At 36.8% G+C, this 15,468-nt stretch overlaps 1 pseudogene across 1 annotated transcript; it reads right to left on the bottom strand.

The window, feature by feature from the left end:
- Positions 1 to 6,462: 6,462 nt before the first annotated feature.
- On the bottom strand, positions 6,463 to 14,460 carry LOC103715243 (eukaryotic peptide chain release factor subunit 1-3 pseudogene; annotated as a pseudogene). The gene is made up of 2 exons (XR_015987191.2): positions 14,266 to 14,460; positions 6,463 to 8,270 (listed from the first exon to the last, which is right to left on the bottom strand). The product of XR_015987191.2 is annotated as a eukaryotic peptide chain release factor subunit 1-3 pseudogene (transcript).
- Between the last annotated feature and the right edge of the window lie 1,008 nt (positions 14,461 to 15,468).

Genomic DNA, 15,468 nt, shown 5'->3' with positions numbered 1-15,468 from the left:
CCAATTAGATAGGTTGCTACTCTAAATTTTATGTATAGTTTCTAATGTTTGTGATATTGTTAATTCCATATGAGTGCTATATTTATATTTATGACTATACTAGCAAACTTTGCAAATGCCCATGCATGGTATGAATGAAATTATTTTAACTTTAAAGATTCAAAGTGCGAAAGCTACGAAAATAGAACAAATTATTTTAGAATAAAGTCAGCAAGATCTTAGATATATTCTATCATTGCTTGATTTTACCAATGAAATGGTAATGAATTTTTTGGTGACATAAAAATAATCCATCTAGTATATGATTCTTTGTTGGTGATATTTAAACAAAGCATCCAGCATATCAGAAGGGTAATACAAATATAAGTCATCTCTCATTTGAATCGATGTGATAACTTAGAAGCTTGATCATATTTTTAGAGAGGGAAAACAAAAATATCTATGAATTTATCAATTAGAGATATTAAAAACATGAAATGTATTTCGGTAACAATACAAGGAACATGTCAAAAAAAAAAAAAGTATGTGTTAGATGAGAACCATATATCAAATGCTCTTGCCATCTAAAAATTAAACTATAATATGTTGTATATAATATCGCCACATTTTATCATTCTGTATTTTCTCTCTCGCACTAGTCTATCAAATTACGGCGTCAAAACATATTTGTTGATGCATACATGTCCATCTTACATATCATAAAGGGCACACAGGTTATTTATATATTTTATGATCTCATATAAAAGCCATATTTATTATCAAGAAAACTATATTATTGTATTTCTCAGGGGCAATATTAAAGTAACACGAAAACTAAAATATAAAAACCACACATCTATGGAAGAGTTGATCACAGGCCAGATGGCCCGCTTAGCACAGCTAAATATTTAGCAGGCTTGGGCATTAAAAGTAGGCCCGTAGAATGGGCCTAGGAAAAAAAATCAGGTCTCATAAAAAAAAAAGCCGAGCTTGGAAAATTTAAAAACAGCCCAATCCGGGCCTCCGGCTCGACCTAAACCCAAGATATTATTTATATATATATATATATATATATATATATATATATATATATATATATATATATATATATATATATATATAATGTAGTATCACAAGCTATGTGTTGAGCCTAGTAAACGTTGCGGCAACCAAAAAAAAAAAAAAAGGTAGAAAAATAAATCCTAGTCCTGGAGAGCACCATCAGGCAATGCCTTGATCTCCGTTTAAATTTTGTTTTTAGAATTGCTTGGGTCGTTGCTGGGTCCACTTCCAAGCAAATAAAAAAAAAATAAGGTTGGGTAACCTTGCTCTACAAAATTGTGTTGTATAGGTAAAAATTTAAACTCGATGGTCGAGCCGGGTCAGGCACAACTTGCCTCATGTTTGCAATAGAATTCAAGCTGAGCCCGGCCTGACCCAAAGTTTGATTGGCTCTAAATTCTATGGATCCCGGGTACGATGCGGTCGGCATCAAGCTACCGTTGGATCATCTATTTGATGCTTTGAGATCTGTGCATCCAAAATTCAGATCACTTTGAGAGCTGTGCAGTTGGTTGATCAGCCGGTGGATTGCGAATACTACTTTCACGCCACTCCTGCTGACGACCAAAATGAAAAGGACCGGGTTGCTTCTTTAGTTCTCTCGCATTCGCCTTCTTTCGCGCGAGGCCACCGTTGGATCATCCACTGGATACTTTGAGAGCTGCGCAAGTGGAGGGCGAAGGAGTTCGGATCACTTTGAGATATGTGCAGTGGGTGATCCGATGATGGATTCTCTCGAAACATTGACGCCTTTGGCCGAGCGCCGCCACTCCCTGCCCCTCCTCGGCAAAGGGGGAAAAAAAAAATGCTCTCTGCTTCTCGGCAACTACAACTTCCTTCCCAAGCCTCATATTCATATACAAAACGAAAACCAAGAACTGAATGCAACTGCAGCCATTGGAGTCTGCTCTGAAAGCGCAAGCAAAATTGGCAGGAAGAGCATAAGCCAGGTCTTCAATTACTCCTCTATGAGCTGACCCATCTGCAGACTGGTTGTGTGAAGATCCATGCGGGTGTGTGTTTAGTCCTGCATTCGTTATTTACTGAAAAAATTTTAGAACTTATATAGAACTAAAGAATCCAAAAAATACTTTTTGGCTAGTCTGTTTGGATTGAGGTCCTGAATCATTACAAATAGTATCAAAGCAAACTCGGTCTATAGTCTATGTAGACTAGGGGACACTGTTTTATGGAGGTTGATCAAGGGCCTATTGTGGTGCTTGTGATTAAATTTGAATGAATTTGAATCCTTAGCTTAACGAGGATGCGGGCGTATGTTTAGTCCTACATCGGTTGTTTACTAAGAAGATCTTTGATACTTATACATAACTGAGGAATCTAAAAAAATATTTTCCGGCTATTTTTGAGTAAGATGAATGGTTGCCCTTAGCTCTAAAAGAAAACTAAGCTCTTTGCCGTATATCCTTGAGCAATGGGAGATGATCTTCGTCTTCTTGAATTAGTTTGTTCATCCATCTGATAACCACCATTGAGTCACCTTCTAGCTATAAGTTCAGCTGCAGGTACAGAGAAAGCATGGCGAGTTCGAGATGCAGAAGCAGTCAGTTCAGTGTAGGAGCCAGCTTCATCTCTGGTAACAAGATTTACGTGGAAGCCTTCTCCGTATTACTTCCTGCCAAAAGTATTTAATTCGAGGTATATACTAGATGAGAGGACGCCTCAGTATATTTAGTGATCAAGCCATATACCTCCTTCAAATTAATCCTATAAGATTTCCTGCAACTTCCTTTAGGTATCGGCAATCTAGTAGTTAGTTCGAACAATATCTCAGACTGAAGAGAGATGATAGCTTATGGAAGTCCCATGTTGTTTTTGGAGCGATCGAACCTGCCACCTTTCAAAGCAAAAAAAAAAAAAAAAAACTGCCACCTTTAAAGCATCATCATAGCTATTCATGTTCAGAGGACTAGGAAAAGAATCAAGTGCAGTGAACGAGATCCAAGGCTGACCATAAATATTGATATCCTGGCCTTTAATATATTCTCCAAATGGATGAAGACCTCATGTAGGTTTATATATATCCCTCCCAAGTTCCAGTAAATTTATATTTAGCCCTTATCACTTTGCTCCATGGTGTGAGGATGTGGAGCAATATGAACAACTGACTTTGCTAGTAGCGCAGTTCTCCTTGATCAAAGCTGATAAAGGCCTAATCCGCCATTTTGCTTAGTTTGGCGACTAGAATCCAAACCAACTAGATGCAATCTCCTCTTGTATGATGCATGACCCCAGACTCAGAGGGAAAGCCTTGTATTCTTTCTAAATTCTATCCAAAACCTGACAAGGCACAGAACAATCACCAGCAGTATAGATTAGGACTTGAGGATTATTAGATTATACTAATTGTAGAAGGGTATAGCTCTGCCTGCAATCGAAAGACTTCGCCATTTTCAACTGTCGAGCCTGGACTGAATTTTGTCAACGAAATATCCGAAGCCAGAGGAGTGTAATTTGGTGCAAGATAATGGAGTTCCAAGGTATGATCAAACCTCCTCCTTGATAGATATAAAAATATTTGACATTGTTGTGTTGCCTAAATTGCCATTTATCTAGAAGGGAAAGAAATCATATTTTATCAGAACATGGAGAAGTTAGTAGGAAAATGTAACAACACTAGCTTATAGATACGAGACCTCATAAATTTAGCAATAACAAAATGAAGAGATGAGATTGTTTCACCTGTTAGGATGAGAAAATATGACAAAACAAATGGGTTTTGGATAATGGCAATGAAGGTCTAAAGCATAAAATGTTTGATGTAAACAATAAGTGATGGACCTAACTTGGTCCAGTTGGTAATTGGTTCGAAATACGGTATTAATATTTAAATATAGTTCTTTACTGTTTTCTGGATTCACTAAATATCAAAACATAGAGCTGAAAGATAATTTGGTGGACACTAATTGGTCATGCAAAGCATGGTAATGCACACGTTGGAATGCAAAGAACGAATGTAAGTCATGTCATCATACTAGTGACTTGTGAGTGTGTAGTGGCACATGATTCAGCAATTTGTGTAGGGAATTCGATACTAATCTTGATCGAGATGGATGAATTATGTCGTATTGAATTAGAAGGTATTTATAGGTAAATTTGAAGAAGGCATTAAATGCAAAGCTGAATGCGATTCAAGAGAAGATGCGAAATAAAGGTTCAAGATTATTTTGGGAAATGGCATACCTGAGTGTGTTCTGATTGATTTACGACTAACATTTACTTTTACAAGGGATACATGCATCGGCTAATCCATTAAGCGGGATTAAAGAAAACAAATCAGAAGAATCTGCAATGAGATGGACTACATGTTGAGGCAATCGATAAGAAAATGTTATTATTAATGTGTAGATAGTGTCAAGTATTGTCTACGAGTTTATGAGAGGTCCAAAGACGGATATTGTGAAGGAGTAGCGTATAGCAACATGCGATCTAGTGACACCAAATGCTTAGTTTACATTAGATACATTTAGTGTTTACAATAATAGATCAGGCTTGGTACAAATAGATTTTCTTTTAATGAGGGGGGAATGAACAACGTCCCAACATGAAATTATTAGCAGATAAGTCTGTCACTAACTGCATATGCTATCAAGCATTGTCATGGAAGTAGAGATGAGAGAGAGATCAAAGCAATTTTTGCTGGAATATAAGGTTCAGCAGGGGATCCATGAAAAAGGTTGATGGTTCGAGAAAACCTATGTGAATAATATGAAAGAATGGAATGCATTATGATGAGAAAAATCTGGTAAATGTAGATATTTATTTGGCTTATGGCGTATTATACAATAGATTAGGCTTGACGGAAGGCTAGGATGTCAGCAAATTCTAAGATAATGGTAAAGGGAAACTAAATTTGCCGTTGATATTTAGGTTTTTGTCTGCAGGAATGGTTCGTGATTGTGGAAAAAATTACAGAAAGATCTGAGGGAAATAAAATGAGACATACTGAAATATATGAAATAGTTAGTAGACTAGCTAATGCTTTGTCCTACTAGCTAATAATTAGCCTGTTATATTGTGGCTCAACTATTGAAGGTGGGAAGGCAGTTTACGAATTAGCAAAATATGAGGGAGGAAGTGGAGATATAAATCAAATTGCCTATTATTACAAATTTAGATTTGTTGAAAGAGGATGAGGTGAACCGGAGACAAACTGGACAGTTCACAACATCAGCGAAGAAGAAGTTTCCGGGGGGAGCAGACTTTGGAGGAGACCTTCATGGTGAATTTCTTTGTTGCATTGGTAGATTAGGATGACATTGGCTATGAAAAATTCGAAAGGACATAGAGTTTTAATTTGCTTGGACTAATTCTAATGCTAAACAAGTATCAAACATTAGGGAAGAAAATAGATTATTATGGTAACTAATGTGTTTATAGCACTCTCTGGAGTTTTAATTTATGGTAACTAATAAACTAGATTCATTAGTGAACACATATGATGGGGAGGCAGGGAACTGGAGCCTGCATAAATTCTCTGGAGCATTAGCACCTTTACCTCCCCCACCTGTGACTACCGTCAGCACCACCACCAAGCCACCACCGCAGCCTGCAAATTTGACGTACTCCCCACCTTCCACAGGTTGGGGAAGGCTTTGACCATGAGCAGGAGGCACCTTGTGGAAGGAGAACTAGATATCATAATGGCATGAAGTTTGAAAAGCCCTAATGTTGTTTTTTAACTAGTATATGGCCATCCCTATGAGTTGGAGAAAGAGAGTTGCCTAGAATGCTCCGTAATTTACTGTCTTTTGACTTTTTTGGATTTGTCCATACTAAAACTGCATGAATCATCCGTTTTAGCCAAAAAAAAAAAAAAAAAACTCTAATATTGAAACCTATGGCAGCTTAAAATCTTTGCAGATTACTTATTTGAGAACTTGGCCGCATGGAAGGAAAAATATCCTAGGGCTTCCATGGCAGCGGCCGAAAATATGAATGCTTCTCTTAGTGATACAAACAACCACCATAAATATGTATTGGCTCCATGTACATTTTTTTTCTAAATGGGACCACTTGTGGATGGAAAATGCACATAGGGTCTTAATTATGCTTTCCATCTTAACACATTGATTTCTTATGGATAACATTTTCCATCGACACTTCAAACTGATGATGTATGGTGATTCTTTACATGGGGTGGAGAAAGGGTCACACATACCTGAGTCACGTGCAACCACCTTTAAGCCCGCATTGTTAATAAGCTAGGCCAACAAGAAATCCTGAATAACATATATTTTTGGGCTTAAATATGTAGAGCTTTTTTTTTTTTTGCATGAGTAACATATATCTCAAGATTGCAACCCTGGATGCACAAAAGCTCTACCTATTATAGCTTGCGTAAAATGAGAATTTAACATATTTAAGCACCATAATCCATCAGTATAGACACTTGAGCACAAATTAACCAACTGCTAGTGTTTAAACGTAAGTTGAGAAACTCTAGCAGCGAAGTCAAGGTGCAAACATGCCAAACAAAATAGTACACAATGAAAGTCACGAGCGTGCCATGAAACATGCAAAGCAAGCGAACCACAAGTAACCACAAAAACTCTTCCAGCACCATAATCCAACAGAAATTCCTGGGTTTTCCCTGAGTTTTTCATTGAGCTGACCAACCAGATCTTAACTTTAAGTTGCTGAATGCTGTTCTGCTTATGAAAATACGAAGTACCTATGTCATGCCACTCACAAAGCTTTGAGAAATATTCTATAGCATGCCGCATGCCTAGATGATACAGACAAAAAGATACAGACTGTAGATAAATTACGGGGGAATCATGTAAAATCTGAATGAAACTGGGTGCAAATGATACGTCAATTGCAGACATCCTGGGGCCAGCTCTGCTGATGGGTCAGCTAATTCCTAGTCGGAGTCTTCGTCAACCTCTCCGTCATCAGACAGCTCATCAAACGATCTTATATCAAGCTGGTAACGCAGGATTCCACCAATGCCACCAAACCCTCTGCAGAACTGCGAGCCCTCCTGAGACTTGTTGGTAACAAACTCAAGGGTGCAACCAAAACGCTTGTATTCATTGGCAAACCACTCAAGCAGAGAAGTTTTGTCCTGCACCTCTAATTCGGCATTTGAAGCTGGATCACGGAAGTTGTTCTGGTCAGCTTCTTGCTCCTTGTTCAAATGTTTTATGATGATTTCTCCAGTAACACTGTTCTTCAGCACGTATCTGTTAATATCCAGATTTTCCCAAACAATCAAGGTCTCCACAGCACCCATTTCAAGAGCTTTAAGGGTGTCATCCACACCAAAAACATACTTTCCAGTGTCTTGGCTTATTTCCTCAAAATACTTCCCAATTAATTTCTTTTCCTGTATAAACTTCACATTTGACAGAATTTCCGCTGACAACTCAATGGCCTGATTGAAGCCATTCTCTCCTCCATAAGAAACATCAACTACATTAAGTATTTTGGCCTGAAGACGGGGATCAAACATGTCTGACTGGCTTAATTCTGTTTTGAAATCAGCAGAACCAGCCAGAATAAGCCCAGCAACATTCGGCTGACTAGTAGCTGGATTAATGAAGAATTGAGTGGCAAGCTCGGCCGTCTTTCGTACATAGTTATGACGTTTCTCCATCCGAAGCCGAGCAAATCGCAATGCTGATTGCCCTCCTCGACCATGCTTCTTTGGAAGGTCGACAGTGAATTTGTGAAGCACCTCGCGTGTATTGCCGCTCAAAGTGCCAAAAAGTGTTCCATTTCCATCCATGACTATGAAACCAAACTTGTCATCAGATTCCAGGAGTTCATTTAAAGCCTCCGTGTGGAACTTATTATCACAAAGATACAATGACGCATTGATGGGCTTGAATGGCTCAAAATCTATAGTTACTTTCTTTTCTTTTCCATCCTCCGTAACTATGGTTCCGGTATACAGAACCAGTCCATTGGGAGGAACCTTGCTATAAAGCTTGAGCCTCTGCTGCGCTGAGGTAATGGCAGCCAACACAGACTGCCGATTGACTCTACTCTTGATGTTTGATGCAGTTCCATATTCATCACCCAACATCTTGGTGACTCGAGAGATTTGATCTCGTGGTGGCATTATAAGAGAGATCATGCTAGTGCCATTACCTCTTGCAGACTCCAGTGCCTTAATCAATTTCTTAATCTTCCATATCTCAATGTTCTTGTCAGTTTCGTGACCATCCGCCATTTTAGGAGACTTCTAGAACACCGAAGGGGCACTGTTTGACCAGCGGAAAGCACCAAATACACCATGGAAAAAGTGTAAGAATCTAGTGCAAATGGGGGAAGAAAAAAGTAGTATGGACACTAATTAGCTTGCCAAAACACACGATTGGCTATCCAAGTAAGGTGCATGCTGATTTAACATACAATAATGTCATTTTGATGATGCTATATATATAGTTGCTGAACGACTAGCAGAATTTCAAAAAACATGAAATACCAATGGTAATTGTAAAGCATGCAACCACCATGCAGTATACCTAATAAAGACAGCAAGTGTGACGCGTATATTTAGAAAACTAGATCTTCTGAAGAGTGAAAAATAGAATAAATTTGATCAGAAATAAAATGCTTGACTGCCACAGTTCACTAACATTAGTTGTAAAGAGTTTGAGTGGCTGGTAAAGGCAATCTACCAAAAATAAGCCTAGAACACCGTGATCCATATGGTTAAAGGCAGTCTAAATAGGACTGGAATCTCTAAATTATACAATATTAACCAAAAGAGACTGTTTTTCATTCTTAATCAAATTATTTCCCATAATGCTGCATCAAGGTTACAAGCCTTAAATCTTCTTGTTTCTAATTGATTCGAAACTTTCAGGTCCATAATTTATGAATTCAATGGATTAGTATCAACCACTTCAATTGAGAGAGGTAAGAAATTCAAGAGTATTATCTCAAAAATTTCAGTAAAGATGCTCTATAATTTCTGGGACTAAAAGATAGTTTTAGATCTAATCAGATTTTGTTCCACATAACACTTGCTGAATAGAAATAATGAATGTCCACATGCATCAACTTTTTTTTCCAGGCTTATATACTTTAGCCACATCTGGTGAAAAAATGCCAGTTCACTAATGAAAAATCAACATAAATCTGGACAGACAGTGACTCTTAAATTTCAGGGTTTTATTGTAATTTAAATAATTTAATTATATAAATCATTCACTAGAAAATAGATTGAGCATATTAAGTTGTAGAAATATCTAAAAGTAGTGAAGTCAACATTAATATTGTGGATTTCAAATTTGATATGGTCACGCTCAAATTATCAATATTTAAAAAAAAAAAATCTCACATTTTACATAATTTATTTTTTCCACAACATAAACAATAACCTATTCCTTTCAAATACCTTTCTGCTTCTCCCTGGAGGACCTAACAATCTTCACTTTCTTTTCAATTTTTATTTCACTCCATTGCTCATCTTTCCCAGCAGCAATCTTAATTTTTGTTCTAAATATGATATAGCTCATATGTACAGCCCCCAATACCCTTTCCATTAAACTGAAACCCAAGCAATATCCAGCAATGAACCCCCCACCAAAAAAATTGCATTTGGCATCAAAATCAAATTCTAAGAGATTGAATTGATCATGCGACATTTTCAACAAAAAAAGAGAGAAGAAGCATTTTTTTTTGTTGTGCTGGACTACCAAAACATTCATTACTAGAAAGAACTGCCAGCTACTCCCAACTATACCAAATTAGGAACCAACAAGAAAATCAGTCAAAAGAGCCAATGAATTCTATTTCATTCTTAATTAAGCGATCCTGAAGTCATGATTAATATCATGGACTGATTCAATGTGCAGACAGTTAATAATCAAAAGATTCATCAACTGCGAGAGAACTACATGCACATTAAGACAATCCCTTGACCAAGAAGTCAACCACTGGAGAAGCATGCATGTGAATACAAGTTATTATTAGACTTTATGGATTTTTCATATATTAATTTCAGCCTAGAATTGCCGAAACTATATAATGGAGATCCTACATAATGCAAAATACTCCGAAATAATCTGTGTTAACTTTTCTTGACTTCTTTTATTATTCTCCTACTTTTCCTTTTTTGAACCAAAACTTAGAAATTGGAGCAACATTGTCAAAGACAAACTCCACAATCCTGATGAAACTAAAATTGGGCTCTGAAACCTTGGTATAATAATAACAAAATTTATCAATTTGAATAACTACTTTATATGAAGTTTAAATGCAAAATGAAGGGGTCAAAGAATGACATAACAATCAAAGCTCGGACTTAGTTAACCCTCCATTGTTTTTGTTTTGAAAAAAAATGTGAGTAATAAATGGAAAGAGCTAGTCTTTTTTTTCTGTTGAGGTTAAGAGCTAGTCAAAAATGTTAGGAAATGAACACAGAAGCAGAAGCCAGATTTAAAAATAATCATTGCACCTTGATAAAACATTATACATATTGCATAAGTAATGTGAGGCACAGCTATACTTTGAGCCAAGAGTTAAAGTCCTGGTCCCTGTGCCAGTATTAGTTGGGCAACAAGTCGATAGAATACCATTGGGAGCTGTTGGCATATAGGTTTAATATCGATGCTAATTTTTTGAGTTTTTCCCTTTGTTTCGATTTTTATTGTTGTTTAGAATCTTTTATGTTTGGTTAGGTCATAAATTAGGTCACTTGAGGGTATTTTTTTTCATTCCCTAAATTAATTCTTTTTATTTTTATTGCTGTTTTTTCTTTATTATCCCTCTCTTTCTCCTTTTCCCCTTTCTCCACTCCCCATTCAAATGCCAACAGAAAAAACAGGGATCCTTTTCTACATGTTCTGATCAGTATCAGTCCATACTGGTTGGTGCCAAACCCCATTCCATTTGGTACCAGTAAATTACCAATCAATAACTACTGGGGGTTGGTCGATAAGAGGATTGGGGTTGCAGGTGCAACCATGACCCGATCAGTCACAGGTGCGATTTTAGTCGCCTGGTACCAACAAGGTTTTAACATTTGCTCTGAAGCATGGCTCAGAGCAACCTTTCAAAGAAATTGATGATGTCCAAACTCGAATAAATTTAAGATATTAAATGTAATGATACATTGAACAATGGCTGGCATGTGGGAGTAAAAGCAAAAGCAAAATAGTGCAATCAGGCAACATCTCAATGAGTTTTAAGATACCAAAAATTAAGAGAAAATACACAAAGGAGAAGAGAAATTTCTCAAACAAACTACAACCACTTAAAATTATAAATGCTTTAAGAAAAAGAATAATTAGTCTCATCAACAAATAGAAAAGGCATTATGTTGTCATCAAAGAGGGAGATTTTTTGTATGGAAGATTCTTAAATAGCTAAGCCACAAATACATAAAAAGATTCACCTCAGCCAAGTACTCTTCTACCTCAGCAAAACAACAGCCTTTCCAACTTAAACTTTTTATTTAACATATTACAGAATGCAAAAGAGTTCTTCAAAGCAATATGATGAGAAGGGAGAAAAAGAACTCTTGAGGCATCCTAATATAGGTGTCTTTACATACTAGAATCTCCAAGTGATACATGTGCATGCACACATGTTCTCACATGCACAGACACATAGACGTATTGAGCTTGAGCTCCAATTTGTAAATGACCATCGTGAACCAATGAATCAAATAAAAAAAAAAGTAAACTATGTGCACAATTGTATCTTCTTTCAAAGCTGCAAGGACAAAAGAAAGCAATTATCCGGAAAATGCAAAAGATTTAGATAAACTTTGATTATACAGAAAATAATCGGAGCATAAGTCCGATATAGTAATTTTTACAAATTTCAATATTAAAAACTTATCATAGTTTAAGCGAAAATACACAAAACCATGGGAATGTATTGATATGTAATACTGAATTACTGACACAAGTCAGAAGCAATTCTTAATTAACGGCAATATGTAGAGACTACACGATTTTTAATTATTTTAAAAGTAGTATTTTCAGCAGAACTTTGAGTTGGATTGGAGAAATTCTAGGTTTTCCCTCTCTTCCACTTCTCCATCCACCCAATTCTCCTCTCTTTAGGTTTAACAAGGCTTTTAAGACTAAAGATCTCTGTCTTCATGATGGGTGGCCAAGACCGAGATGGACCAAGATCTTGGTTTGTCTCAGCTGATATGGTAAGTTGGACAAATGGGGAACGAGTAATATATTTTGGCCAAATTTTAGGAACAGAGATTTCCAAATCTAGGCTAATATAGTCAGCATGAGGTCAATTATCATTTAAGACGATGATCTGATATGAGAAAATATGCCAGTTTATATCATCCAAGTCTCTGTGAGCCCATGTATTGACTATATCATATTGGTAAGTGACCAAGATCAATGCAAACCGATATCTCAGCCAATAAGAATATTTTTTTTAAAAAAAAACTTGATGTTTAAAGATTAACCTCAAATTGTGGATATGATCTCCCCCATAGTATGAATATATGATTTTGTTCCCTGGAAAGTCTTTACTCATAAATAACTTGAATTTCTTTTCAAAATTATGCAATTATGAAGATATTAAATGAATTCAGAGTTTTATGACTTGTAAAAATTGGTCATCCTAATCTTTTCTACAACAATCACACTGACCCATTTTAGTAGAGATATAGATAAATAAACAGAGGGAAAACAACATTTTATGACCCAGAAGAACATCATTCAGTCAAACAAATAAATTGGCTGAATGGTTTATAAAAATTCTATATAGATCTACATGTCAACAAAACTGCACGCACCGATATAATTTAAAGTACCTATATCACAGCAACATGTACATATAAATCAAAAATTCAAAAAGACGCACACATGAAAAAAGCGTATAAGACCGAATACATTGCAAGGCTCCACCCCCTGACAGATTATAACCATCTGGCCTGGTCCCAAGCATATGGGATGGCTCCGTGCCTAATGTATTAATGAAACTAAACACATGAAAATAATATAACAATGGATCTTACACAGGCACGATTTGAAGTCTCTGAAGACAATTTACATTTTCTTATATATAATCAAACAGAGAGAAAGAAGCTGCAGATATGAAATGCAAACTTACCAAATATAAACTAAGAGAAAGAGCAAACTATGAAAAATTACGCACAGAAACATCAGATCAGAAAAGGTGCCTAGGATCTATAAGTGAGGATGGAGGACAAAAAAGAACAATAAATGAATGCAAAACTCTGGGTGTGTGAGAGGGAGAGAGAGAGAGAGACCCATAGTAACTCAAAAACTAAAAAGATTAAAAGTACGTCCTGCTTTGTAGTTTATACTCATACAAATACCAGGCACGCATGGGACCATATTTAGTAATTAAGAACCTAAATCTTAAAATATAGGTTTTTAATTAGTTCATAGCAAAATCCAGAACTGCTTCAACAAGTAACAATAATGATAATAAAGCAGACAATGAAAATGTGGATTTAAACCCCAGATTTCGTGAACTATAAGGAAAGAGCGACATACATATTATATTCCTAATCCACACATGGGCCCATATTAAAAACTTACTTGAAGGAGTTCGACCCTCCCGCCTTATACACCATATTGGCACATTCCACTAAACCCTAAACTACCAATCCCCTCAAAATAATTCCAACCCTATAAATCCTGAAGAACCATCTAAACTCAAAAGATCTTCATCCCTAGGAACATTAAAACTGCATCAGTTCATCATAACATCCATACAAGTCTAAAACGCACAATGGCCTAAGGATGCGTGCATCTGACCCTCTCCAAACCGCACAATGGCGGGAGCCCACGCTTTTTTATTTAAGAAATCTGGTGCAACAACCACCGAAAATCTCAACACTCCTCAGATATCAAACCAAAGCATCAAGGAGGGGAAAAAACTAAAACCAAGCAAACCAGAAATCTAGCACCTAAATCGGAAAACCCTGAAATCTCGGTGTTTAACAGCTACCAGAAATCCGATGCAACAGCAGTCGTAAACTCAAGATCCTCCGAAAGAAGTCAAGCAAACCCGAAGTCCACACCGTAACAATTCAAGATCGATAGCATATCCTAAAAACATCTAGAAAGTAAAATTCAAGAAGAACCCATCATTTCTCAGCTACAGATCTGATGTCTATACAGTCACAAAGCTTAGGATTCTTCGGTAAAACGGCTTCAATCGGAGAGAAAAACAAAACGAAGAATTCACTGCAAGACAAATCAAAGACCCCAGAGATGGGATGAGGGAGAGAAGGGCTACCGGCAAAGAGCGCTGACGGCTGTCGAAAGAGAGCGAGACCCGAAAAGTTCCTTCTTCCCCTTTCTTTTTCGGATCCGAGAGAAAGAAGACGAATGAGTCTTCTCATTTTCTACTCGGTCGCCGTCCAGTGTCCGCACCCCAGCTTCGAATTCCCGAAATGCCCCCGCCGGTCCAAGGGCATGCCCTAACCGCACTAACCAGTGGAGAGTGTAAAGCTGAAAGTAATGACGGCAACCTGTTTGCCGACTCTCAGTTCCCCTCACCCGAGCCGAGCATCGCGTGCAAAACGTTGGAGGAGGCGGTGAACAAGAAAATTCTACGTTGGGGCCTCGATGGTGCATCATATACATAGAGAGCCCTTTGAAAAATATGTGGATTTGTAAAACCATAATTCATTTGAAAAATATAGTCTTATGATACACACACCCAAAGAAATCCTCAATAAATAGAGTGCCATTTTTCTTTATTCATGTTTTATCTGCTAGTGAATTTAAATGCTCTCCTGAGATATTCTCTACAGAAATCCGGTTGAACAATGCTTTTGTCCTCTGCCAAATGTTATACATAGGTAGTATCAGCTTGTTTTTGTTACTTTATGCAAGAGAGGAGCATGAGCTCTTTATGGTTTGACATCCAAGCCATTGAAACAAATGGAGAGCCTTGGCGTAGCTGTACAGTTGCTTTATTTTGACCTGAAGATTATATTTGAAACACAAAAACCACCTTTTGCAATCTCTCTAGATCTTGTGTAAGAGCCCCGTACATTGGACTGCTCTTTTTAATCCAAATTGTGAGAATGAGATTGAGATGCATTAGAGCTCCATTTTTAATACGACGGCCCATAATTTCACCAAATATAAAGATCCCAATAGTCAACATATTTGGAAAGATTAGAGGATGTTCATCTGATTAGAATGTGCATTGTTTAACAAGTGACAATTAAATTATTTTCATTTTTGTATTTTGCTTAAAAATAGAAGGCAGCTCTTTTTTCATAAATACTGTGTTCGAGATCTGCAAAAATAGTGTCGAGAACCGTATCAATATATTATCGATTCGGTATAATATGATATGTATCCCGTATTAAAACAAGCATCCAACACTTATTCTCACTCTCAGCTATTATGTGGGTCAATACTAGATGGTACAAAATAGTTTTGCTCAATTTGAACAGGAACAAATCGATTCAACTCATATGCCTAA

This window comes from Phoenix dactylifera, chromosome 5 (assembly GCF_051530095.1).
Source record: "Phoenix dactylifera cultivar Ajwa chromosome 5, Ajwa_hap1_PhDact_Kaust_v1.1, whole genome shotgun sequence".
Classification (NCBI taxonomy): Eukaryota; Viridiplantae; Streptophyta; class Magnoliopsida; order Arecales; family Arecaceae; genus Phoenix; species Phoenix dactylifera.
Note: the sequence above shows the minus strand (reverse complement) of the source record. Positions and strands in the feature narration are given on the sequence as shown.